Genomic DNA, 25,900 nt, shown 5'->3' with positions numbered 1-25,900 from the left:
CCCAAGTTGACCTTCCTGACCTCTCATGTTCTCCTCCTGTTCCCCCTTTCCCCTTCCAGCCCCCCTACCACTCTTCCCCTCCACCCTCATGCTGCCAATTTTCTCAGGAGATTTTGTCTACTTCCCTTTCCCAGGGGATCCTTCTATCTCTCTCTTAGGGTTCTCCTTGTTTCCTGTCTTCTCTGAAGTTATGGACTATAAACTGGTTGTCCTTTGCTTTATGTCTAATATCCACTTATGAGTGAGTATAAACCATGTTTTTCTTTCTGGATCTGTGTTACCTCACTCAGAATTTTTTTCTAGTTCCATTCATTTGATTGAAAATTTCATGATGTCATTGTTTCTTGCCACTGTGTAGTACTCCATTGTGTAAATGTACCACATTTTCTTTATCCATTGTTCAGGTGAGGGGCATCTAGGTTGTATTGTGGAGGGAAATCCCACATCAAGGTTGTTTCCAGGTTCTGGCTCTTATGAATATTTCTATCCATGTTGCATGAACTGGCTCTTTGGAACCCATTCTTTATGGAGGGATAGATACCTTGCTCAGTCTAGACACAAACGGTGTGACAGACTTTGTTGACTCCCAATGGGAGACCTCACCATCTCCAAGGAGTGGGTAGGGTGAGGTGGGGAGAAGGTGGAGGAGTGTTCGAGGTCAGGAGAGAGAGGTAATTGGGATTGATATGTAAAATAAGATAGTTTTAAAAAATAAAAAAGAAAGAAAGAAAAAATAATATTCTACAACACATACTCACAGGACAACTGCCCTTTCCCAAACAGAGGCAGAAAGACAGTATATTGGAGGTAGGGGAAACAGAGAAGTGTGGGAGCAGCAACAGAAAAGGAGCATGGAGGGGAAATTGCTACCAGGCTGTAAAATAAATTAAAAAAAATTATAAAGGATTATTCATTCATATGAATGTACAAGTCTGTGTGGACATGAAGAAGCAAGAAAGGACCCTGGTTTGTTATTGTTTTGTGTCACTCTTTGTCTATTCCTTTGAGCTAGAGTCTCTCCCTGCCCCAATGGATGCTCCAGTTTTATTGGCTCATGCTACCTAGGCTCAGTAATCTCGTAGTCCTCAACCCAATTCTCAGAGTAGGGATTATTTATCAGGTAGGATACCTGGCTTATGCTGTGGGTGCTGTCTTCATCTCTTGTTCTCAAACATTCTTATCCATCGAGCCATTACACTGGCCATATTTTAAAATTTCAGAAAGCCTACAATAATATACTAATTTTAAAATATTCTTTAAAATTTGAATGTTCAGGGCTGGTGATTTATCTCAGTGTTTAAGATCACTTGTTTCTCTTACAAAAGCTGAGATTTGGTTTCAAGCACTCACATGATGACTCACAGCCTTACTCTAGTTTCAGAAGATTAAACACCTCCATGAACACTGTCTGCACAGGGTGCATACACATATGTATATGCAGGTAATACACTCATATACATAAATTAGAACCATGTTAAAGTAAATATTTGTATATACCAAATATGGTGGTGTAATCCACAATCTCAGCCCTTACGTGATTGAGGCAGGAGTATCATGAGTTCTGAACCAACATTTTAGCAGTTGTGAACAATCTATAGCAGTTGTAATTCAAGTTTCAAATGAGTGAGTTTATTAACTGTATAGCAGAAAAAAAAGTTTTAAAAAGGAAATAGCAAGTAACAGAGAAAAGCAGAACATAACAAAAATATACTCAAATCAGTTTCCGAAATCCAACACATGCAGGTGCAATAATCTGAATTACTTGCTAATCTTCCGGCACAACATGGACTACGTAGTGAGACCCTGCTTTTTTATTATTAAATTTATTTTATTTTATTAATTTTTTTTATTTATTTTACATACTATATACCAGCCACAGTCTCCCCTTCCTCCTCCTTTTCCTGATCTCGTCCTCCCTCTATGCCTCCCAACTATCCTCCTCCTCATTTACCTCTCTTCCATCTCCATTCAGAAAAATGCAGGCCTCCCATGAGCTTGAACAAAGCCTGAGACATCAAGTTGAGCAGGACATAGCTCCTCCCCTACATCAAGGCTGGGAAAGGTAATCCAACCTGGGGAACCAGTTTCCAAAGGTCTGCTAATCTCAAGAGACAGGTCCTGATCTCACTGCTAGGAGCTTATTACAGACCAAGCCATAGAACAGATTGACAACCCTAATTGTCATCAGAAAGCCTTAATTCAGTAAAGGATAGAAGCAGATGCAGAGGTCCACAGTCAAGCTCTGGGCTCATCTCCAGGAGTCCTGCTGAAGAAAAGGAGGAGGGCTTGTAAGATCCAGGATGGTCAAGGTTATGATATGGAAACCCACAGAGACAACCAACCTGAGCTCATGGGAGCACTTGAATTCTGAACCAACAGTTAGGGAGTCAGCATGGGACCAACCTAACCCTCTGCATGTGTGTAACAGTTGAGATTACATTTTAAAGCCAAACAAAATCCCCCAAAACAACACAAACAGGATGACACCGACTGCAATATAAAATAACTCTTAAAATGCCTCAAGCAGTGGAAAGGAAAGCTGCCGAGAAACTGAAGAGTGGTCAGCCACTGCTAAGGCAGGTTCTTCAGGTGCTCTGATTCTCGCTATAAACGTGTTGCTTTTGCAATAAAAAATAAGCATGGGTTAGAACATTGCCTTATAATCAGACTGCCCATTACAGATTTATCTTTTTTATTCCTTTATAAAACGATCTACAGCATGATTACCACCATATGAAGAAGAATTAGGAAGAAATTCCCCAAGAAAACGATTGCACCCTATTTGGAGTCAGAAAAACTTCCTATTGTCCCCCACATGATTTTCTGTATTATTTTTGAAATTTCTCTCTTTTCTAAAATGATAATTATATCAGTTTCTCCTTCCCTTTCTCCTCCAACTCCAGTGTACCACCCCTGGTCCTTTTTAGTGATATTTTGTACTGATAGTAACTCAGGGTGACCATTCATAGTTATAAGATTTATTCACTATTTATTTTGGTGAACTAAGATAAAAGTAAGCCAGTTAGGTATTAAGGTAATGTATGTAGGCTTGCCTTAGTAAAAACAAACAAACAAAATCCCCAAATCTTTATGAGGTGTCTACGTCTTGATGAAACAGTTATTATTATTGCTGTTGCTATCAGGTCAGCTGCAATTCCTATGTATCATGTTTAGAATGAGACAGCAATTGTGTTCATTTCTTGAAACAGGACTTTGCTATGTAGACCATGCTGGTTTGGATTTGAAGTGATTATCTTGTACCTGCCTTCTGCATGCTGGGATTACTGGCATGTACTGCTGTTGGTGGTCCCTAATGTCTTCCTGAGGGAAGGGGGTGAAAAGGCACAGTGTCAATGTCTCAGACACTGGGTGTCAGGTAGACAGCATGCAGCGGACTTGTTTATTTAACAATGGGGAAAAACTTATACAAGCTCCCAGCAGCCAAGCATTCTGATGCATTGACAGTTGACATTGTGCGGTCACCCATCATTGGCTAGGCACAATCAGCAATTCTGACAACACCAAGCAGACTCCAGGTTTGCTCCTTTTGGCCTGGTAGGCCTTAAAATCATTCCTAATATGATACTTGGTTTAGAAACACTACCTTATGAGGCTGTTTTATGAAGGGTTAGTGTTCAAGTACTCACTGCACAAAGGTTCAGAACCCTCATAAATGTTGAATGGATATGGAGATCCAGACTCCTTAGAATGGGCTGACTAAAAAGACTGGCAATATTGGTAAGCTCTTTGATTGGGAGACTCTGCCTCAATGAAAAAGGTGGAAAAGTGAATGGGGATGGTTTCTGAAACCAATCTCAGATCTTCACATGAACACCCAGCCACCTGTGTACCTGTACATATGTAAGCAGGCACACACATCATGCATACCACATCACACCATGACTATATACATTAAATTAGAAAAGGAGAAAAAATAACACATTTTACAATATCTATTTGAAAGGCTTTTGTGGCAGGGCACTGAACACTGAGAAGGTTGTGGGCACCTTATTCTCAAGAAGTTTCTGCAATTTTATTTGAACTTAATTTGTTACATTCTGTATCTAAATAGACGTCTGAGTAGCAGCTCTTTCAGGCTCATGGACATGCAGGATCAAACAGTTCAGCACTGATACAGACGAGAGGAAGCAGAGCCGATCAGGCTTGCTTCACTGCTCTCCCATTTCAGTGTGGTTGCTCCCATTGATGTAGAAGTCAGTTGTCTAATTTTCTGACAGAATGGTCTACATTAAGAAAGGCTGGACATCTTCCCTTTGTATTATTGTCAGAATTGATCAGTTAAATCTGCCTGAGGATCAGTATGTGGGGGACTCACATTGAAAGAGATTTCATTTTTGTCTAACAAGTCCCAAAGGTGCTGTTATCTCCACTTTACTTGCCCCTCTCACACCTTGTGTGTCCTTTGTAGCACGCCTCACAAATCTCATTGTCTGTCCTGATTACTAGGTTGTCTTCCAGCTGGAAAAAAAATGTTCTTTTTTTCCCTACAGCCAGTTTCAGAATTTTCACTTTTCTCAATCTCTGCATGTTTCTTCTTCACTTGTAATGTGGAAACAAAATGTATTTTCATGTCTTCCTATACACCATTTTTCATTTGTTGGAAAGACACCATTGAGTGTATAAAATAATGCAAGAGAGATATGTAAAATACTTCTTTCATTTTTTCGCTGTGTATCTTCAAACTGAAACAACTTTTCTACATAAATTTCTCTTTTTCTTCCCAAGTTTATTTGCGTCATAAACTAAAAACGTCTTTCCTTTTCTTTTTTTCTTTTCCAGATTCATTTGGCATTGTAGAACTTTCTCATTGAGGAAATTCTGCTAGAGCTCACTTGGAAATTTCTGCAGTGTGGTTTGAGAGAACCGGATTCTTCAGGCTGAGCTAAAGGAAACAATCGCTGGAGATCCTGATTGAAAAGAAAGGGTAGGTCTCACCAGCTTCATCTTTTCTTATAAACTGTGTGATGCTGTTGTATGATATCAGGAATGTATGTTTCTTCTCATGAACCTTGTAGAGGTTCATACATTAGAAAGATGGTATTTTATTTGACATTTCATGTTTATTTTATTTTGCATGGAGTTTTCTTCCTCATATCTATTTCATTAGATATGCAATTATTTCAAATAATGAGATTTTTAAATATTATGGTAGTTGAAGTTAGATTTGGCTACCAGAGTAAGTACGTGAAGAAAGAGACTACAGTTTCATTCATTGAAATGTTAAAGTATTTAGCCCAAAGTGTTTATGATATTTTCTAATGTCATGGATCAAGGTTTAGCCATAACAAATCCCTGATCTCATGATTTCAAGGAGTTATATTCTTATTTCCAGTAGTGAAATGGCCAACTTTACTGCAAGCTTTGAAAGATGTATTATTTATTCATGCATTTATGGATACAGTTGTAAAATCCTGTCTTGTGGAAGAATATTTAATAATAATAATAATGTTTTAATATATTCTACTTTACAAAAAAGAAATTTAAAAGAACAGAATTTTGCCTAGTACTTTTTGACCTACACATGTAAGAGCTATCTGTACCTAGTTAATGTGCTTAATTCTTTCCACAGTGGCAATACCACAACAGTAAATAATTATTCATAAAAATGTACACAAGAGGTGGAATTGTGAAAACAGTGTGAAACAGTCTAAAGAAGAAAACTATTTTCAAATTATATACCTTTATTTATATATGTCTTTATTGTAGAATAAATATACGTGTGTGTGTGTGTGTGTGTGTGTGCTGAGGCAATAAATGTTGCTCTCATTATATGTGTGACTTTTCATAGCATGACTGTCACAGGTCTGTTTCAGAATACCCATTGAAATGTCAGACATGGAAGAACATACATGTGATTTTAGTGTTTGGGGTAATGTAGACAGATCATTGGCCAGTTGACTTAGCCAATCTATGAGCTACAGTTTCCATGAAAAATAAAATCATGGTTCTAAAATTAAAACAAAGATGGGCCAATAAGATACCTCAGTGGGGAAAACACAATGTCCCAAACTTACCTGAATTTGATCCACAGGACCCAAACCATGGAAGGAAAAACTGAAAATTTATTGTCTGACTACATGCTCCATCCCCAATAAAGAAATGTAATAAAAAAAAAACTGTTAAAGGTGGAGAGTGACTGAGAAAGACAGCCACTGGTGACCTCTGACTTCTACGTGTACTTGTACCCGGACACTCACGTGCATATAACTACATGGCAACATATCAACATATACATATAATGCACCCACCTCCCTACCACGTATTACAAAATACCCCCAATACTGGTGACCTAGTCATTTGGCAGGAATTTATTCTTTTCTCATGGTAGCTACTGTGATGATGCAACTATTTATCTACATCAGGAGTGAGTGTGAGACATATACTTCAAAACCACATAAGAAAATGCTTCTCATTACCATTATTCATTCTCCTTCTTAATGTCCTTTTCATGTTCTTACACCTTTGTGACTCATCTTCTAAAAAACCAAATCTACTTCCACAAAATGGAAATTTGATTTCACTGGAGGGTTTTTTTTTTTTTTTGAGCTGTTATCTGTAGCTGAGGGTTCCATATTTCTGTGCCAAAAAGACTTAATGTGTTACGACCACATATATTAACTGTTTCATTTAGCGAGCACTGTTGAAGAATTTACAATGCCTTCTATGTAAGCTGATTCATTGGTAAAAATTGGCATTGGTCTTTTGAGTATTTTACAAATATTTCAACACTGGATGAAGCTTTCTCAGAAAGCTTCTTGTTGATAGCCTTGTTGAAGGAGAATGACACTGGCATTAGGAACAGCTGCCTGTTGATTTATTTGGCTAAAGGTTTATTTGGTATAGTTTCTCCAGTGGTAAATCCAATGACAGACATCCTAAAGAGTTTGTAATTAATATAAACAATTTATATTCATTTCCTTTCAATGCAAACAAAGTATCAAGTTTCAATTTATTGTTGTACAATTTTAAAGGGAAATAAAACAAGCATCAAATGCATTTGTTGGCATGAATTTGTCTTGTCTCACAGAAACAAAATTCTGCCAGGGGAATTTCCCTTTCAGGGGTGTGAGGAGTTTCTGAGGAATGAACTTCGCCTGTGTCTTAAAGATAGCATTCACCTTCTCTCCTGATGCCTGTGCCAGGCATGACAGTGGTGGATAGCCTAAAAGCTGCTGAAAGAACCATTTTCTGAGACAACCCTGCCTTTTAATCAAGGAATAAGTAGGTTCCCTTTGAAATGACCTGTGTGTGTTTGGAGGAGGGACAGAAATATCTTCTCTCTTCATAGCAGGAGGACTCTTTCAAGGAGGCATTTTCTTTCCCGACAATGAAACTCATACTGGAGACAAATCAGCAATTGCACAGCTGGTTTGTGAAATTCTAAAATGATGTACACAAATCAAAGCAGGGGATATTCATTAGGAATGAAAAGAGTATTTGAATTGAATCCCAGTTCCTAATAGGATGCCTTTCTACAGTTCTAGAATGTTAAAGGCATGTCACGGCTCTTACACATAGGAATTCACATATCGGTAGTAACTATAGAACTTATTAGAGTGTGGTTGTTTAAAAGCATGAAATGGAGGGTTGGGCTTAATTGTATCTTCAAATCTATCTCCTCCTTGTTTCCAACTCTCTTCTGTTAAAATAATGTTCCTTGCATTTGTTTTGTCACTTACGTGCATTTGCACAATGCATTCTGATTTCTCTCACCCACACACTCCTGTGTCCTTTTCACCCTGTGTAGCCTCTCTTCTTCCACATTCATGTCATTTTCTTCTGCTTTGTGACACTGAGTATAACCATGACTCTCTGTTTGACCTTGCTTTGGAACTGTCCATTGAAGCCTGGGTGACTCACTGGAGGGTGTGTATCTGATTACAATGATTGTTCCCCCCCCCATCAAAGCTCCCTCCATATTCAGTAACTCAGAAGGGTGGGGTGGGAGTTAGTGAGTCCATAATGAATCAATGATTGATGCATGGCAGGCCCAGGCTGGATGAAGCCAACTCCTGTTAGCACAGATGCTGGGAGATCATGGCTTCAACCTTTATGTAATGGCTTAAAGATGGCATTCTTCACTAACTGTTTCATTAGCTATTAGACATTTCTCTCCAACTGCATAAAAATACTCATCGTTTTCTGAAGTAAACTCTTCTGTTGTCTGGGACTGGAGTTTCTTATATACTTAAGAAATGTCACACCAATGGTTTTAATTTACCACCTAGTGTTCTAGAAGATAGGGACTTTAAGTCTCTGTAATAATCCATACCCTTTACCATGGCATAAGCACAATTTCTCTGGAAACTGTTGACTCTTAGACTGGCTTTCCAGGAAAGAAGATAAAGAGAAGAATCCTATCCAAGAATTTGAAAGGGTGATTTATTGCCTTAGGAATTCAACAAGACAAAGAGAATGTTAGCTAAGTGTGATATTTTGTTTGTTTTATTTTGTTTTTTTTATGATAAGAGCAGAAAGGGTGCTTTTTAACTCTTTTCTTGTGATTTGAATTAAAAGAGCAAATCAATGCATTTATTATGGATCCATATCAGAGATTTCAGAGTCATTAAGTCTAAAAATATGCTTTTTATATAATTAAAAGCATTTTTAGATATACCTATACATGGTACTTAAAAATCTATATATGTATACAATGTATATATATATATATGTATATGTACACACACACATATATATGTATCTTGCATATTCATGAGAATACAAATTTGGTGGGTCATGTAGACTTGTAGTATAAGTTAATTCAAGGAGTGTTTAATATTTGATAAACTACAGGCCCAGGATCTATGTTTTGATTTCATGAATTATTTTATGAATAATGTGTTCTTTCTATTACCTATTGTCTAACATTGGTTCGTATATTTATGTATCCATCACTAACTATCTACCATTTTTCCTATTATCTTTAATCTGCCTATCTATCAACTATCAATTATGCACCATGTATCATCTTTTTACTATCTATCATCTATCTATCTATCTATCTATCTATCTATCTATCTATCTATCATCTATCTATCTATCTATCTATCTATCTATCTATCTATCTATCTATCCATGTTTCTATCATACAGTAGTTTGAGCCCCTATAAGTTCATGAGGACTGACCCTATTGGACAGTGTGGACTTGTTGAAGTAAGTGAGGCCTTGTTGAAGCAAGTGTGTCACTAGGGTGGGCTTTAAGGTCTTTTTTGTTTAAGTTTTGCTCAGTGTTACAGTCTACTTCCTGTTGCCTGTAAAATATAGGAATTTCAGCTACTTCTCCAGCAACATGTTGATCTGCATGTCACCATATTCCTCTCCATCATGATAATGAATTAAACCTCAAAAACACTAAGTACCAACTCAGTTAAATGTTTTTCTTTATGAGAATTGCTATGCTCATGATGTCTCTTCATAGCCATAAAAACCCTAAGTAAAAAATATCTATATAACATCTGTCTGTCTGTCTATCTATCTATCTATCTATCTATCTATCTATCTATCTATCTATCTATCTATCTATCTATCTATCTTTCTATCTATCTATCTAACTATCTATTTTCTACCATCTATTTGTCATCTCTGCATTTATTATCTGTTGTTTATCTATAATGAAAATAACAATCCACTGATAGAAAATCTGTCTTTGACTACATGTCTGTAATCCATTTATCTCCTTTGTAACTTCTGTTAGTGAAAAATAGAAGCATATCTAAAATGTGTAAAATATGTGGGCTACACAGAATCAAAATCCTTGTTCCCCAAATTCTTTGTTGTTGTTGTTAGAATAAACATCTCATGGCAGTTTCTTCTACTCTTGTAACATAAGGAGAGAGGAAATTAAATGACTCTTATTTGTGATTAGCAGATTTCTCCACTGGCCTGCAAGGTAGTAAGAACTCCCAGTATCCCAATGACAAGTCAGCCAAGCAAGCATTTATCAAAATGTCTGCTGCATTCATTGCCCTGCCTCTAAATGAACTGGACTGCCTTAAGAATAAAGAATTCCACACTGAATCCTCAATGGAGAATCACAGAAATCAGCAAAGTTTTCAAGGTGTGCCCTTCATAGGCGAGCAAAAATAAACCGCACATTAGGAGAATTAGTGCTTAGAGGCTTTTGTTTAATCAGTGGCTAGTTGGGTGGTGATTACACAAATTCACTGCATTAAATTTAATCAGGGATGTTTCTGGCAAAGGGAGGCAAGCTTACTGATTAATTCATTTATATTCTTGAAATAAGATATGTTCTCCTGGATGAATCTCCTTAGTTGGGCGAGTCCACACTATGCTTGCCAGCATCTCTAAATGACTCTTTGTTCATAGGCCCAGACTAAGCTGAGCACTGAGTACTGATTAGCTTGGATGACTCAGAATGACAGTCAGAAAGTGGCACTGTTGGGGTTCATCACTGCATACACTGTCAAAGAATTGGTCTGCAAGTGCCTGTAAATACTTCAGGTTCTGTTGTCAACTCTTAGAGTTGTCTTAAGAAATCAGACAAACATGCCTGGGGGTATCATGATAAAAATGAGATCTTCCAAAGAATTATACCTTTCTTCAATGCATTGCTAAATTAAGGCAGTTATATCTAGGGTGTAACAGGTTATATTAAAACTATGATTTAATGGATTATAAGGTTTATTTCCTTATTTTAAAAATGAAGCTCTAGAGTTGACAGTTATATGGAAAATAATATCTCAAAAAGTCTTGAACTGGGTGTCACTCATTGTGTGCCCAATGTCTAGACAGGGACAGAGAGGAAGGAAGGAATATGTAGTATTATGTGAAATCATCTGCTATAAATATATCATTTGGCTTTAAGCATGAGAACAAGTCAGGAACATATACTAACATGTGGAAAACCTTTTGTGTCCACGGGTAATTTTCAGGGCACATTGGGAAAGGAATATATGAAACACCTGGGTTGTGTACTGTATCTGTGGGTCTGTACACACTCCTGATGACAAGGAGGAGAGGATATGTTCACTGTGGTCATAGTGTATCAGGAACCATTTGATTTGTTTGAGGAAGAGTCAAGAAAATGAGACCACACAGGGCAATTACATCCCTTTGTGAGCCCTGGGGAGGGAGGCAGGATGTGGCTCAGCTCTCTCTGATCTGTTCATTTCTCATAGTTGAGCTTCCAGCTCAAGTGCAGAGTTTAATATACAATTCACCAGCCTTGTCCTATGGAAGGCATTAATTCCCTTACAGGATTGTGCTGATCATTGTTCCTGCCTAAAGATCTATGTCTACGGCTGAACCTTTCTATGTTTCAGCTTTCTAGAAATCTGAGTGGATCTTGTGAAATTAGGCTGGTCTTAGCTTTGATGACACTGTAACAGGGAGAATACAATTCATACATGTTGTCTTGTGACCTGTTTTGTGCGAGATCCTATATAATATATTTTGCTCTCCAGAAATAAGGGTTAGTGAGGTGGATTATTCTGCACCTTGAATTAAATGCAAAATGATATAATATACCTCGACAATGTTGTTAGTGTCAGCAAAGACTCACAGGAAGCCACGCTGTTTCATACCTGGAATCTAATCATGAATCTCATGCAGAAATGTGTTCCCAACTGAACCTTATGCTTTGTTATTATAGTTATCATTTTGAAGATAAAAAATTAATTTATATCCTGACCCTGAAGTAAAGATACTGTATAATCCCTTTTCCTTACTTTATTTCTTGAACAAGCTCATAAAAGTATTTACACCATGAAGATAAAATGTGTTATTGTTAGCATGTTCTACAAGATTAATTACCAGTATTCTGAAATAACAATTATATGTATTTATTTGTTTGTTAAATTAGTTTGTTGGTAGTTCATCAGTTTGTTAGTTCAGTTTAGTTAGTTAGTTACTGTACCTGTATGCCAAGGGGCATTTACGTACATCAGAACAATATGAGGGAGCTCATTCTTTTTTCCACTGTGTGAGTCCAGTGAATTGAGCTCAGGCCCTTAGCCCTGGCAGCAAGTGGCTTACCAGCCGCCGTGTAACCACATCATTGTCAGAAAAGTGCTTGTTAGATCGTTGAAGAACAAACAGTGTAATTCTATATGACGAACAATTTAGATTATTGGCTAACTCTGTGTAGATCCTTGCTTCTGAATTTGCTGCACTGTTATTTTGCAACAAAATCAACACTTTTGTCTTGAACTGTGGAATATGCCTTACTTGATTTTAAAATGAAGAGGCATTTACTACCTCTGACTGAAGAATCCTGCATAACTATTTTATATGAGATTTATCCAGCAAATATCTTTCTGTAATCCACAAACATATCATGTTATTACTTTCTATATATATCAGAAATGTAAATCATGAATAACCAAGACATAATACAGTGAATACTAAAACGTCATTAATGTCTTGCATTTCACAATAACATTTGGAAATATGGGAACACGATCATAAGTTTTTAAGTATCAAAAGCAGGTTAGACTGCAAAACAGTGTAGTTCTAAATTTCTAATCATCAGAGAATTTAATCATGAAAAATGTTATTAAAATATTAAAATCTTATGATAAATTTAATGAGTACTTTCTTGATTTAGCTTTACTATTTTCTAAAATAAAAACTACATTTTTTCTGATTATAAAAGTAATAAAATTCATTGTAGCTATTACAAGCAAAATAAAAAACTACAGATTGTTTATTAATTTATAATCATAATTTCTAAAATTACCTTATTAATCAACTTTCTTTTATAGAGAAAACTTTCCTTTGGGTATTTATGGTTTGTGTATTGGACACCCTCTTATTCAATAATTAATATGCTGTCATTGCCAAAGCATAGAGGCTTTTTTCATCATTCTTATGGACCTGTCTTCTGAAACATGTACATCCATTGACTAGAGTTATTGCCATCTCTGTTACTAATGAAGAGTTGTAATCTGCCCTTTATAATTTGTGTATCAATACTGCTCTTTGAACAGCTGGTCAATTATGGTTCATATATGGGAAAGGGGTGGCATTTGAATCAGAAGTACAAAGTAATTTACTGCTATATATTGAGTTTGAGTCCAGCTAGAGTTAGATGAAAGTCTATCTAATTAAACAAACAAACAATAAAACCATAGTTTAGTGAACATTCTTGTGAACATTAGTTCATGCTGTGAAAATATTGCCTGATGATAGTTGTGGTTGAAATTAAGCATTATAAAACACCTCATTTATTTTACTATTCATTGAATATTGATGTGAAATCATTTTCTTAGATATGTTTCAGCTCTTTAGCTTAATAGTTGGTTTCATAATTATTCACTGTGTGACTATGATTATTTATTTATAGGAAAAAGTATTTCAATGTTATTAGATTCACCACACAATGTTTAGTGTGTTTTGTTTGTTAATAAATTATACCCTCTCTCTAGAGAGGAGTCAGTATTTGTACTCTCAGATATTGCTTTTTTATTATTGTATAGTCAAATCAAAACAAGCATTAGTAATTTCAGTCCCATGAGTTACAAGGAAGTTGTGAAGCTTTATAAGGTCCTTTGTAGATTTCTCAGTGCCAGAGCTTGTCCCTGCATATCTTCCTAAAGTTAAGCTCTGTGTTTCTGTAACTACAGGTCTGTACAGCTTGAGGCATATGAAAAATTAATTTATAAAACATCTCTGTGTGATAGATCCAAAGTAATTACATAGTTCATGTAAGCTAGGAACAAAATTAAAATTAATGTATAAATTTTTGTATTTATTTATTTATTTATTTATTTATTTATTTATTTATTTATTAAAGATGTCCACCTCCTCCCATTTCCCTCCCACTCCTCTCACTCCTCCTCCCCCTCCCTCTCCAGTCCTAAAAGAAGTCAGGGTACCCTGCCCTGTGGGAAGTCCAAGGCCCTCCCCCCTCCATCCAGGTTTAGGAAGGTGTGCATCCAAACAGACTAGGCTTCCAACAAGCCAGTACATGCAGTAGAATCAAAACCCAGTGTCATTATCATTGGCTTCTCAGTCCACCCTCATTGTCAGCCATATTCAGAGAGTCTGGTTTGATCACATGCTCGATCAGTCCCAGTCCAGCTGGCCTTGGTGAGCTCCCATTAGATGAGTCCCTCCTTCTCCCTGGGTGGACGCACCCTTGTGGTCCTGACTTCCTTGCTCATTTTCTCCCTGCTTCTGCTCTTCATCTGGACCTTGGGAGCTCAGTCCGGTGCTCCAATGTGAGTTTCTGTCTCTATCTTCATCCATTGCCAGATGAAGGTTCTATGGTGATATTCAAGATATTCATCAGTGTGGCTATGGGACAAGGCCAGCTCAGGCACACTCTCCTCTGCTGCCCAAAGACCTAGTTGGGGAAATCCCTTTGAACACCTGGGAACCCATCTAGAGCCAAGTCTCTTGCCAACCCTAAAATGGCTCCCTTAATTAAGATATCTTCTTCCCTGCTCCCATATCCACCCTTCCTCCATCTTTTCTTCCTTCTTTTCTTCCTTCTTTCCATCCATCCTTTTTCCTTCATGTCAGTCAGTCTGTCTGCCTGTCATATCCAAAGTCAGAATTCTGTCTGTCTGTCATATCACAAGTCAGTGGTCAGGTAATCATCAGCTTTTGAGTTGCTATGTACAAGCAAATTCTTCTTAAAAGACTTTCAAAAACATAAAAAATCAAAAATAATATTATTGCATGTGTATCAACAATAGTGTGTTTGAAGTATATGTATCTGTGTGTGTGTGTGTGTGTGTGTGTGTTCACATGTTCTTTTCCAGTGAGATGCAAAATACTTTCTTTCGGGCAACGAAGATGATGATTACACCGTATGTAAAAACATTTGCATCATGAACCTGACACTGTTAATATGTATAACAAGTACCTATTTAATAGGCTCAGCAGCCTAGATAAAATAATCACTACTGGTTCAGTAATAATCATGTCTCAAGACAGTAGTTTTCTGAAAATCTTGCTATGATCTTTGCATGGGTATGCACAGATGCTTGCACAAAACATTTGTAACACATGCACACAGACACACACCATGTACACACATTTACATACCATTTACATACACATTTATGTACACACATTAAACCACACTACACATGTATGCATACCATACATGCTTACACCACACACTTATACACCTCTACACACACACACGCACACAGACACATGAACCATATACAAATCCACCCACCTGCACACATGCATACTTATACACCTCACATAAATATACCATCACACACACAGCAAATTCAAATATAAATCACATATACACACATTACACATTCATATATACCAGATACGTGCATTTTAAGAGATATTTTTAAGTTGCTTTGCATTATAGAAAATGATTTTATTAGTCTGATAAGACCCATAGAGTTGGTTTTCTTAGTCATTGATTTTGGAGTCCTTTAATTTTACTTCTTAGCCTCATTTTTGCCAAGTGTTATAGCTGATGAGTTATGATTTGATATGAGGCAACGGTTTTGTTTTGTAACAAGTTGGTAATACAGGTAGATACTGTATTTCTGGTTGATACCATATTTGAATCTTCACAGTTGGCCTATAGATTTCTTAGATCCACCCAGTAATACAGAAATTCCTTAGCACACCAATAACAAGGACTACATTTTACTTTTCTCCTTTCTACCTATTCCAATGTGTAATGAAAAGTACCAGGGTTTGTACTCTAATACACCTATTTTTTTAATTGAGTCTCTTCCACTTATCCAGATTCATAATTCATTCCTTGAATCTCAGTTTCTCTGTATAAGTGGATATGATAATATTTACCCTGATGTGCATTAGAACGAAAACAAACACAACAAATAAAACTTTCTTTCTCCTTTCTCCAATGTGTGATATTTAGCTTTGTTCTAATTTTATGTGTACAATATAAGTGTCCTCTGGAAGCTTTTGTAGGGAACTTACTATTGTGTATCTTTGGGAAGATTAATGAACATGTCTGTTCTGTAGAAGCCATATCAGGCACTAATTTTCATCCACATTCAAAGATTCATTCAGGACATTACTGTTTTCCAAATCTATGAATTTCTTAGACACTATGTTTGTTTACTTGTCCTTTTCACCCCAAACAAATGCTTTTCCTTGTTTTAGTTTTCCTCTAATTCTGTTTACGTGCCTCTTCCTTTTATGGTTAAGTGACAACAGTAACTGGAACACGTTATTTCTCTTGTTACAATTACCTCCAGCGATATTTTCAGCACATTAGAAGGTTGAAGATGGCTGCCTTAATAAAAGAAGGTTCAAAAGGTATCCCAGTAGGAGGAGAGAAATGAAATTCAAAGGAGAGAGAAGTTCTATGAACATGACCCAAGATAAAGAAAACCTGTACAATAAAGCTAAGACTTTGCTTTCAAGCTTCCTATTAAAGATGTTACATACTAGCCAGAGTTCTAGTCCCGATGCTATGGTGGTTAACTCCTCTGGTTAGAACATAGTCTTAAGAATTCAAAACTAGTAATAAAACTCTATTAGAGTTCTAAAGATCTGTAATAAATCTGAGTAAAAGATCTGAATCTGAGGATTTAGGGTGATAGGCAAAAGCAAGTGGGAAAGACAAATCTAAAACTCTGGTGCTCAAAACAACTCAAAATACACATTTCTTTGTTAGAATTTGGAGGGATTATAAGTTGCCACTTATGAGTAATAATGCAATAATATTAAAAGTGCATGAACAAAAATGTTTTCTGTTTATCAGATGCATTAGAATACCTAGTGTGTATTTCATATAAAGTTTTAGGTTACTATTTTATCAAATATATAAATATGTATAAACTTGACATATTTAACAAATATATATCTATGTTATGTGTTAAAATGTATATTTATTTTATATGTATATTACAGATATATATATGTGTGTATATATATATATATATATATGCCATAATGATAGCCATAAGTGTTCTTAACCACTAAGCTTTCTCCCCATGCCCGTTCCTGAATATTTTTATATCTCCTAAAGTGAATAACTATTATGTGACTCTCTTCCTGGATAAACCAGTGTTTAAATGATATCTTAAAAATCACATGAACACGAGCAAATATGAGGTAGATAATACTTCTGTGCATGTTTACATTGAATCTTCTTAATTAAATATTATTACAAATACTAAACAACTTGATTTTTGTTATATAGTGATTCTGTGAGCTAAACCCTGTTTTCTAGGCTAGACTTGCTAGTCAAATAAATTGCACAGCCACATGTTTTATCTTCTCAGCACTGGGATTATGATGGGTGTGCTATCATGCCTGCTTTTTTTTTTAATTTAAAACTTGGATTTTGGTTTTTGACAATATCATGCATCAATACTCTATTTACATGAATGTTACCCTTTATTATACCCCTACAACTTCTTGTATTTCACTACCTCACTTTCAAATTCATGAGCTATATTTGGTATTGCTCACATATATGGGTTTAGGGATGACCAAGTGGGGATGATTAGAAGGTGTGTCAGAGGTCTCTTCCCTAGAAAAGACTCATTCTTTCTCTCTCACTATACACTAATTGTTAGCTCTGTATATAGGGGTAGAAACTTGTGAGATTTCCCCATTCATGTTAGCATACCAACTGATGCAGTCATTTTGCAGATCTTGTTTAGGGAAACAATCTTTTCACTCCCTTTTCTACAGTTTTGTAACCTTTGGGTGTAGAGATTGTGATATAGATGTATCAGTTGGGATTGAGTATCACATTGTCAGTTATTCTTTTCATTTTGCCCAGTTGTTGCTTTTTGTGATGATCTTCCCCCCAAAAAGCTCCTTTAATGAGAAGAGAGAGCTGCACTTACATAATCACATGAATAAATGTGTAGAATGCAGCTATAAAGTATATTGTCTTGGGACAGTGACAGTAAGTTTTACTCTAAGGGTCTGTGACCAGTCATAAATAGTTGGCCATTTATAGCACCAGGCATGAAGTATCTCCTATTGAGTTCCTTAATTTCAACTAGACAGCTGTTGTTTGCCTCCAAGATAGAAATGCAACTCCTGCACTCTTAAGGACATCTTGCTATGCTGGTCAGCTTTGTACTCTATAGACGTTACAGCTGGATAGGACTGTTGATTGCTTTTCTCCCTTGTAAGCTGGCAATGTTCCACTCTGGATTTTTCACATGGTTTCTGGAGAGAAAACTCAGGGTTTCTTACTTAAGAAACAAACACTTCACCTACTGAGATGTGTTGGTAGCATCCCTTTCTCCATTTAAAATCATCCAGTTCATAATGATAAAACATAGATGACTGCAAAGAATTGTTTTCAAAGAAGCCTTGTGCCTGTGGTAGTCTACATCCTTTATAAAAGTTAAATAACAGGCTAGATTGTATTTTTAAAGATTGATAAGTTTGGTAAAATCAGACCAAGAAGAGTAAGACAACAAACAATAGAGTGCTATGTTTTAAAACATGTGTATTTTCATCAAGAGAGTTTTACAATTATAAAAATCCACAAATGGCTTCATGAGTCACTTCAGAATGTGACATAAACTCTTTTTTCTCCCTTTGTATTAAGCATGCGTATCGGTAGCATGACATCAGTCTGATTTAACGATCAGCAAAACTGTCTATTCACCAAATATTTCAAATATCAAGAAAGTGACTCTAATTTTGCAGTATCATCTAAGGCATCATGCAGCTTTAGAAACAGTCAATGAAGCTGAAGAAACATCCCCCCCTCAATGGTTTACTGAGAAGCACAGAAAAGAATGCAGCTTTCTGTAGCCTCTGCTTGCCATAAAACATAATCCCTTCTTAGGCTTGTTTTTACTTTTTTCTTTCAGGATGCTGATTTGTTCGAGTGCATCCCGAATAGGTATTATTTTGCACCTTTCAGTGTCTTTGTGTTGAATTTTCCTGTGTAGAACACACATGTGCACGATTATCCAGCTTTCTGCTGATTCCATTGTTGGCAGATTCTCATTCAGATGAGCATATGCACTTTGGCTATCCTCCTGATTTGTCCTCCTCTCACTTGGGATACATTGATTATCTCCCATTGTAGGTGAAACACACCTACCTGGCACATTTGTACTTACTTCTGCCTCTGTTTGGAGACTCAGCAAATTCAGCACAATGCTATGTATTGAACTTATCGGTCAATTCTTCCTTCCTTGCATGACTGAGTCATTCAATGGAATCAGCACAATACGAGAAGCAGACAGGATACCAACTTAAATATTTTTAACAGAAAATTGAAAATAAAAATGCAGACCAAATTTGAAGCCCAATAATCCACATATTATATTTTCTAAATGGGCCCCCTCTCTGTATGTCATTTAGTATCTAAAAAGATACATAGAAAATTTAATGTACAGCAAAATGATAAAAAAAAAATAAGGGAAGCCAGTAGCTTATGTAGAAAATCTACCCTAAGGAAACAAACAAAAATATAATCAATAAAGAAATAAAAATCAAAATGAGCTCATTTTATTTGAATCACAAAACTAATAAAAATCAATGAAGTAGTTTGCACTAATTGCTTAGTCTTTGGAACTGACTAAAGACAAACTCTTAGTCTGTGCTTTTCAGCAAACCTCAACTATGTGGCTGGCCACTGACAAGGCATGAGAATAAACAAACAGGAACTCTGGAAACAGGGTAATACTTAGTGATAGAATCTCACTTCCCTGTCAACCAGGCTATAGCCCCTGCTCTATATGAGTTTTGGAAACCACAGATCTCAAAATAAAGCAAAATTTTGATTAGGTATATGGAGAGAAGCAGAAAGCATAGTTAATAAAGGGTAAGTATTGATACTTTGTGCATGGAAAGTTCCAATTATATGCAGAGAAGAATGCTAAATAAAATGTCTTACAACATCAAAGCTAAGATAAAGGGTGTTAAATTGATAAGATGATTTTGAATTCCTTATCTTACATGGCTAGTGCTAAAAAAAGAAAAAAAAACATTCCCAACTCAGTGTTTTATAGCTACTCAATCACAAAATAGGCTTAATGCATTTCATAATGCTATTAAGAGAGTTAAATAAGTAGGATTTGAGATAAGAGTTTTGTATATACAATAAACATTCTAAGGAGGGCCATCACCATTTCAGTTATCCTAAGTAAATCTGATTCTTATCTTTAGTTTATAATCTCACTGGTGCAGTTATTAAATTTAAAGCTATTGTTTCCCTGCTAGGTTCGTAGACCAGCTGTCAAAGGCCATATTCATAAGGAAAGAAAACAGAGAACAGTTTTAGATAAGCGAAGAATGCCAACCTAGAGTGTTTACTTTCTATGAATGCAAGATGCCTCACACAGGTTTGGTTACAACATCCAAGCACGAGTAACATAAACATATAGAATGCAAAACTAATATAGTAGACACATCCTATAAATGAAGGCTGCTCATTCGTTTCCTGACTGCTCAGATTCATATAATCACATAGAAACTGTATTAATTACAACACTCTTCGGCCAATGACTCAGTCATATTTTTAACTAGGTCTAACATGTTGAATTAGCCAATTTCTATTAATCTATGTATCAGCATGACTCTGTTGCTTACTGGTAAGGATCCAGCATCTCTTTCTTTCGGGAACTGCATGGCATCTTCCCAATTCTGCCTACTCTCTCTCTTTATCTCTGTTTGGATTTCCTGCCTGCTTTTATTATGCCATGCCATAGGCCGGAGCAGCTTTATTCATCAACCAATAAAGCAAAACGTATGTAGAAGGACATCCCACATCATTTTTAAAATTTTCCTGACTCTAAAAATGGTCTGTCAGTTACTCTAGGCCTTAGCCAAACTACAAATCACTGAGTGATTGCCCACATAGCCGGTTGTCTCTGTCATTTCTTGCCCCTTTTGGAAGTTGCTTGATTGAACTTCTTGTTTACTCAAGAAATATTATTTCCCTTCTCAGGTATTTGATGTGGTTAAAGACAAGATAGTCATAGTAAATTTCCTCTCATGACTTAGCCAAGCCATTTTTAATATAAGATTTAGACTTCTTAGGATAGGATAACTATTGAAACATTTAGCATATGTTTCTTATTTGATGTTTTTCATGCTGGTTGTACTTCTAATTTTTATGTATGTATTGCCTCTTCTTTACCCTGGACAACACCTAATATTTGTTCTTATTGTATATAGTTTTGTATTAGGCTTAAAACTCTCTTATTTAGACAAAAGGGGTAGGTTGTGTGAGAACTCCTTCAGCAAATAGCCTTCAAGATAATGGCCCACCTTGGGCATGGTTTCATGTATTATAAATGCTGATGCAAAGCTTGCAAGTAGAAAGTAGAAAAAGAGAAGATCTCCTGAGTAAATTGGGAGCATGGGGACTTTGGGGGAGGATTCAATGGGAGGGGAGTGGCAGGGAGAGGAGCAGAGAATAATGTAGAGCTCAATAAATATCAATAAAAAAATAAAAGCTTGTACAGCTTCTTGGCTGCTGGATTTGGCTCCAGTCCCCAGAACATATAGAGGACAGTAGATCACTACAATTTCTTTGAATTTATCCCCAGATAAAGAAACCTTTGTTATACTTTATTCTTGCATATGGTGGAACTCTTTTATATTCCCACAACATACAAATGAGCATACTGATTAGGAAGGATTACATATTAATAGTATGGCTTGAGTTGACGAAAGTATCGTGTTAAAGCAGAATCACATGTTAAATATTCTGGTTAAAGGAAAAGAATCACAATGGACGAATTGGCAATTTTCAGAGCAAAACAGTTTGCAACCAGCTACCTTGTGTACTGTAAGTTTTAGACAGCACCTATCATGTGATGTCAAATACTGATTCAAGGATTAAGTGAAATGCAATCAATTTTTATTAAAAACCTAATAAAAGTAACAGTCCTCGTCCCTGTTTGTTTGTAAGCTTGTTTGTATAATTTCTTGTTGATTGTGTCTACATTTCTGGTTCAGATCGTGATATAGGAATAGCATCCCTTCCCTCAAATTTCCAGCTATTGAGCCCTGAAAGTAAAATGCTGGCAAATTAAATTCAGAATTCATAATTCAGCAATATACTATGAGGTCTTCAGCTATTGGTTCATTTTAAAGTACATAGTCACAATCCTAGAAAGTACAAAATACCTCAAAAAAGAAGACAATAGTCATAAACATATACATATATATGTACACACACATATACATATACATGCATAGTGGAAATGCCAAACCCTATTCTGTTCCTTTGTCAGCTTTGAGAACTGAATAAAGTTTGATACTTTTGATACTCAGTGTCACAACTCTTGAAAATACTTCTAAAAACCTCAATGCCAGCAAACTTTAGTGCCTGACAGGAGCTAGACACATTATGAAAATGACACACATGGTTTCTGTTCAGATCTCCTGGGGGAAGAACGTCATCCAGGCATCAACCTCCAGCAGAGGCTCAGAGTGACAGAAGCAGCCTTTCTGAGAAGGCACCTAACTGTCTCCATGAGTGAAAGCTGAGATTTGGGTGCTGTTTTCTACAGCCTTGACAGTTCCTGACTTGCTGGTGAGATGAAGCAGAAAGACTCACTGCTAAGAGCTGGTTTTGACCTAACAAGGCAAGTGAGAAAAGTTTTTCCTGGTCACTTAAGAGATTGCATAATCTCAGTTCTAATATCTCTAATAATCCTTTGATTTCTGTGGTTGATTGGTCGACCTTTAATTTAGACGTTTTTGATGCCTTCTCATTGATTAACAAGTATTACACTGTTCGGCTGAGTATATGAAGCAGTAGTTGTAGTCTTTGCCAAATTATTTAATTTATTTTGAACTTCAGTGTACTCATTGTCACTGTCAATGAAGGAGGAAGACAGCATTTTCAGCCCAGTGTCTTTGCAAACATAAATAAAGTGCCCAGCACAGTAACTGCCCGATAACTCTCCATGACAGTACTGCATATGTTCATCCCCATAGCCCATTTATTTTAAGCCTAAGGCATCTTCAGGGGCTAAACTCTATAATGCTGTGAAACAGTTTGTAATCTCCTTTGTTGACTGTACATTGTGACCTTATATTGCTCCAAGCCAGTATCTGGTTATTCCCACAGAAATACAGTTATCCTGGTATATTCTAAATCTCTATCATGCCCTCAATCATGCCTGCCAGTATCATTACACAAATATTGCTTTCTGCAAGACAGTGTAAGGAGAGATTGTCATGTGTTCGCTTTAAAAATATTTGGTATCGTCAGATGTTTTCATTTCCCTCTAACCTATCTGTTTATTTCATTAGTAACTGTGTGACTTCATTTGTCAAATTGTTCTTCTGATTGCCTAGAATCCTCTTCCATTCTTGAAATAGAGTCATCCTGTATGGGTATTATACTAGTAATTTGGTACTTTTAAATAACTGGTATTTTTTAACTGAGATAATACTAACCCCAAAACAAAGATTGGTCTTCTGGGATAGCTAAATGCTCATCTAGCTGGAAAACCCAAGTTGATTTCTGGATTCTATGGTTCAAAGGGAGAACTGACAGCTGGTGGTTACAACCTAACTTCTACAGGACAGCACAATGACCTGAACATACCCACATAGACATCCTCCCACACCAATTAAAATTTAAACAAAAATGTGCACATATTCAGAATTTCAACTACCTATTAGTACCTAATATTTCAACATCCACAATAATCATTATATATATATATATATATATATATATATATATATATATATACACCTACTCCATTTATAAAATTTTCTTTTGAAATTCTGTTATCTTCTTCTATGTTCTAGTTTATTGGGATTGGGTTTTAATGGTAATAATGTTAAAAAATAGTAATGACTACTATTTATTGATATTGGCTTGTTCATTGGTTACAGTTCTATTTATATCTAAAATATTTTCTTAAAGATAAGGGTTGATGCAATAGCTAATATATATACATAATATGATTGATTTTTCATCTTGTCTCTCAGTGAAGCCAGGCAAATCATTTTGCAGATACTGTGAGATGATATGTGTTGTAAAGTACACTTAGATTCATTTTTCACCCAATATTATGTGTTGGCATACAACTTTAATGGCCTCTTTCTGTCATTCCCCCCTTAGTTGTAAGAATGCTGGGGTAATGGTTGTTGGCAAGTGATGAGCAAATAGTGTAAAAAACAAAATGAGATGATCAAAACATTTATAAAAATGCTTGTGAAAATGTAGTTGTCGAAAATACGTATCTTGATGCCTTCCAGAATAAGTTAATATGCATTTTTTTTAAAAAAATATGCTTACTCAAAACCTTTACACAATGTTCACAGTATCAATGTCTATGATAATCACTCGCAGAGTGGAAAGAACTAAGAAATCCACCAGTTGGATGGATTAACAAAGCATGGCTTAGGCTTAAATTTATTATTTGACAACCATAGAAAAGTATGGGACTATGGTACACACTGTATTTTGTGTTAAATTTAAAAATATGCTAAATGAAATAATATGACCCTATATATGTAAATGTTGAGAATGTCCCATTCTATCAAGACATAAATAAGGTGTTGAATTCCAGGATCTGGGGGTGGAGCAAAATACAGTTATGGAGTTTCTTTTGGTTATGTAAAAAAATGTTTGGAAGAAGAAAGAATTTTTGAATTTTGTGACTATAATAAAAGTTATCAAATCAAGCCCTTAAAATGATAAAAGAAAAATTTTATATTGCTTTCAATTTGATATTAGCAAACATTAAAAACAAGACATTAAATATAATGTGAAATCATCACAGATCAAAATAAAATTGTGGAGATTCTTTTATATTATGAAGAGTATCTCAAGTGTCAGTTCCAGGATGATTGACAAATATAGATTAATCTTTGCATACATAATATCAAGGGAACAGTTGAGTGAAAAAGAAATGACAAAAAATTAAAAGCCAAGTTAATGATAGTCTGCTTTGGGTGGGAAGCATTCTCTACAGGTCCGTGTCTCTAGGCTTGGTTTCTATCCAGTAGGACTATTTTGGGACTTGATGGGAAATTTATAATTAAGACCTTGAATGGTGGAAGTCTGGATTAGGTATTCCCCAAAATAGATACATTTTGTTCCTGCCTTTATGGTTGCTCTCTTTTTTTTTCTTCTATTAAGTTAGCAACCATCTCCTCCATATCACCCAGTTGCCCTGACATTCAACCCTGTTGTAGTCAGAAAGCTATAAAAGCAGGTGTTGGAGGATGGGCTACTTGGCCCCTTGTTTGTTTACTGGCTGCCCAGATCCTGGTAAATAATCACACAGAAACTGTATTAATTAAATCACTACTTGGCCCCTTAGCTCTAACTTCTTATTGGCTAACTCTTACATCCTAGTTTAACCAATTTCTAGTAATTTATGTATTGCCACAAGGCTGTGAATTATCTGCTAAAGTTCCTAGCATCTGTCTCCAGGGGCTCCTTGGCTTCTCTCTGTCTCTGCCCTTCTTTCTTTCAACATACAGCATAGCTTACCCAGCAGTTCTGTTCTTCCCTGCCATAGGCTCAAAGCAATTTCTTTATTCATTAACCAATAAAAGCAACACATAGAAGGAGCTCCCACACCAAACAGGTATCTCTTGAGTTGAGACTTCTGAAATCATGATCCAAAATCTGCCCCCCCTTTTTTTTCTTTAAGATATTTGTCACAGCATCAAGAAACAGATTTTGTCAGTAATTATTCATTCTGGTAATACTTGCTGTCCCTCACCAAATGTAAACAGTCGCAATCAAAGTTTGGTGAAATATGTATATATATCTGCCCCTGAAATTTCCAGATGTATGATGTGGCAAATCATGTCAGGAAGGAAAGACTGCAAAAAAGGGTAACTTGCTACAGAGCTGATATAAAGAACCATTTCATAGGAAGTTACCTTCTCAACTGAAAGGTGAAGTAGGAGTTCTGCATGCCCGGAGGAAACAGTGAGCTGTGAGACAAGCGTTGCCTTAGTTTAATCCAGAAGACTGAGTAGTTTTACATCC

At 36.1% G+C, this 25,900-nt stretch overlaps 1 protein-coding gene across 3 annotated transcripts in view; it reads left to right on the top strand.

Annotated features, from left to right (window-relative positions):
- Window positions 1-25,900, top strand: part of Cntn4 (contactin 4) — a 998,986-nt gene that overhangs the window by 149,123 nt on the left and 823,963 nt on the right. For all 3 annotated transcript variants that reach the window (XM_075983304.1, XM_075983301.1, XM_075983302.1), the window contains exon 2: window positions 4,801-4,945. The gene's annotated coding sequence lies outside the window, so the exon portion shown is untranslated. The remainder of the gene's footprint in view (window positions 1-4,800; window positions 4,946-25,900) is intronic.

This window comes from Microtus pennsylvanicus, chromosome 8 (genome assembly GCF_037038515.1).
Source record: "Microtus pennsylvanicus isolate mMicPen1 chromosome 8, mMicPen1.hap1, whole genome shotgun sequence".
Lineage (NCBI taxonomy): Eukaryota > Metazoa > Chordata > Mammalia > Rodentia > Cricetidae > Microtus > Microtus pennsylvanicus.
The sequence above is the reverse complement of the archived record's forward strand: the minus strand, read 5'-3'. Positions and strand labels throughout refer to the sequence as shown.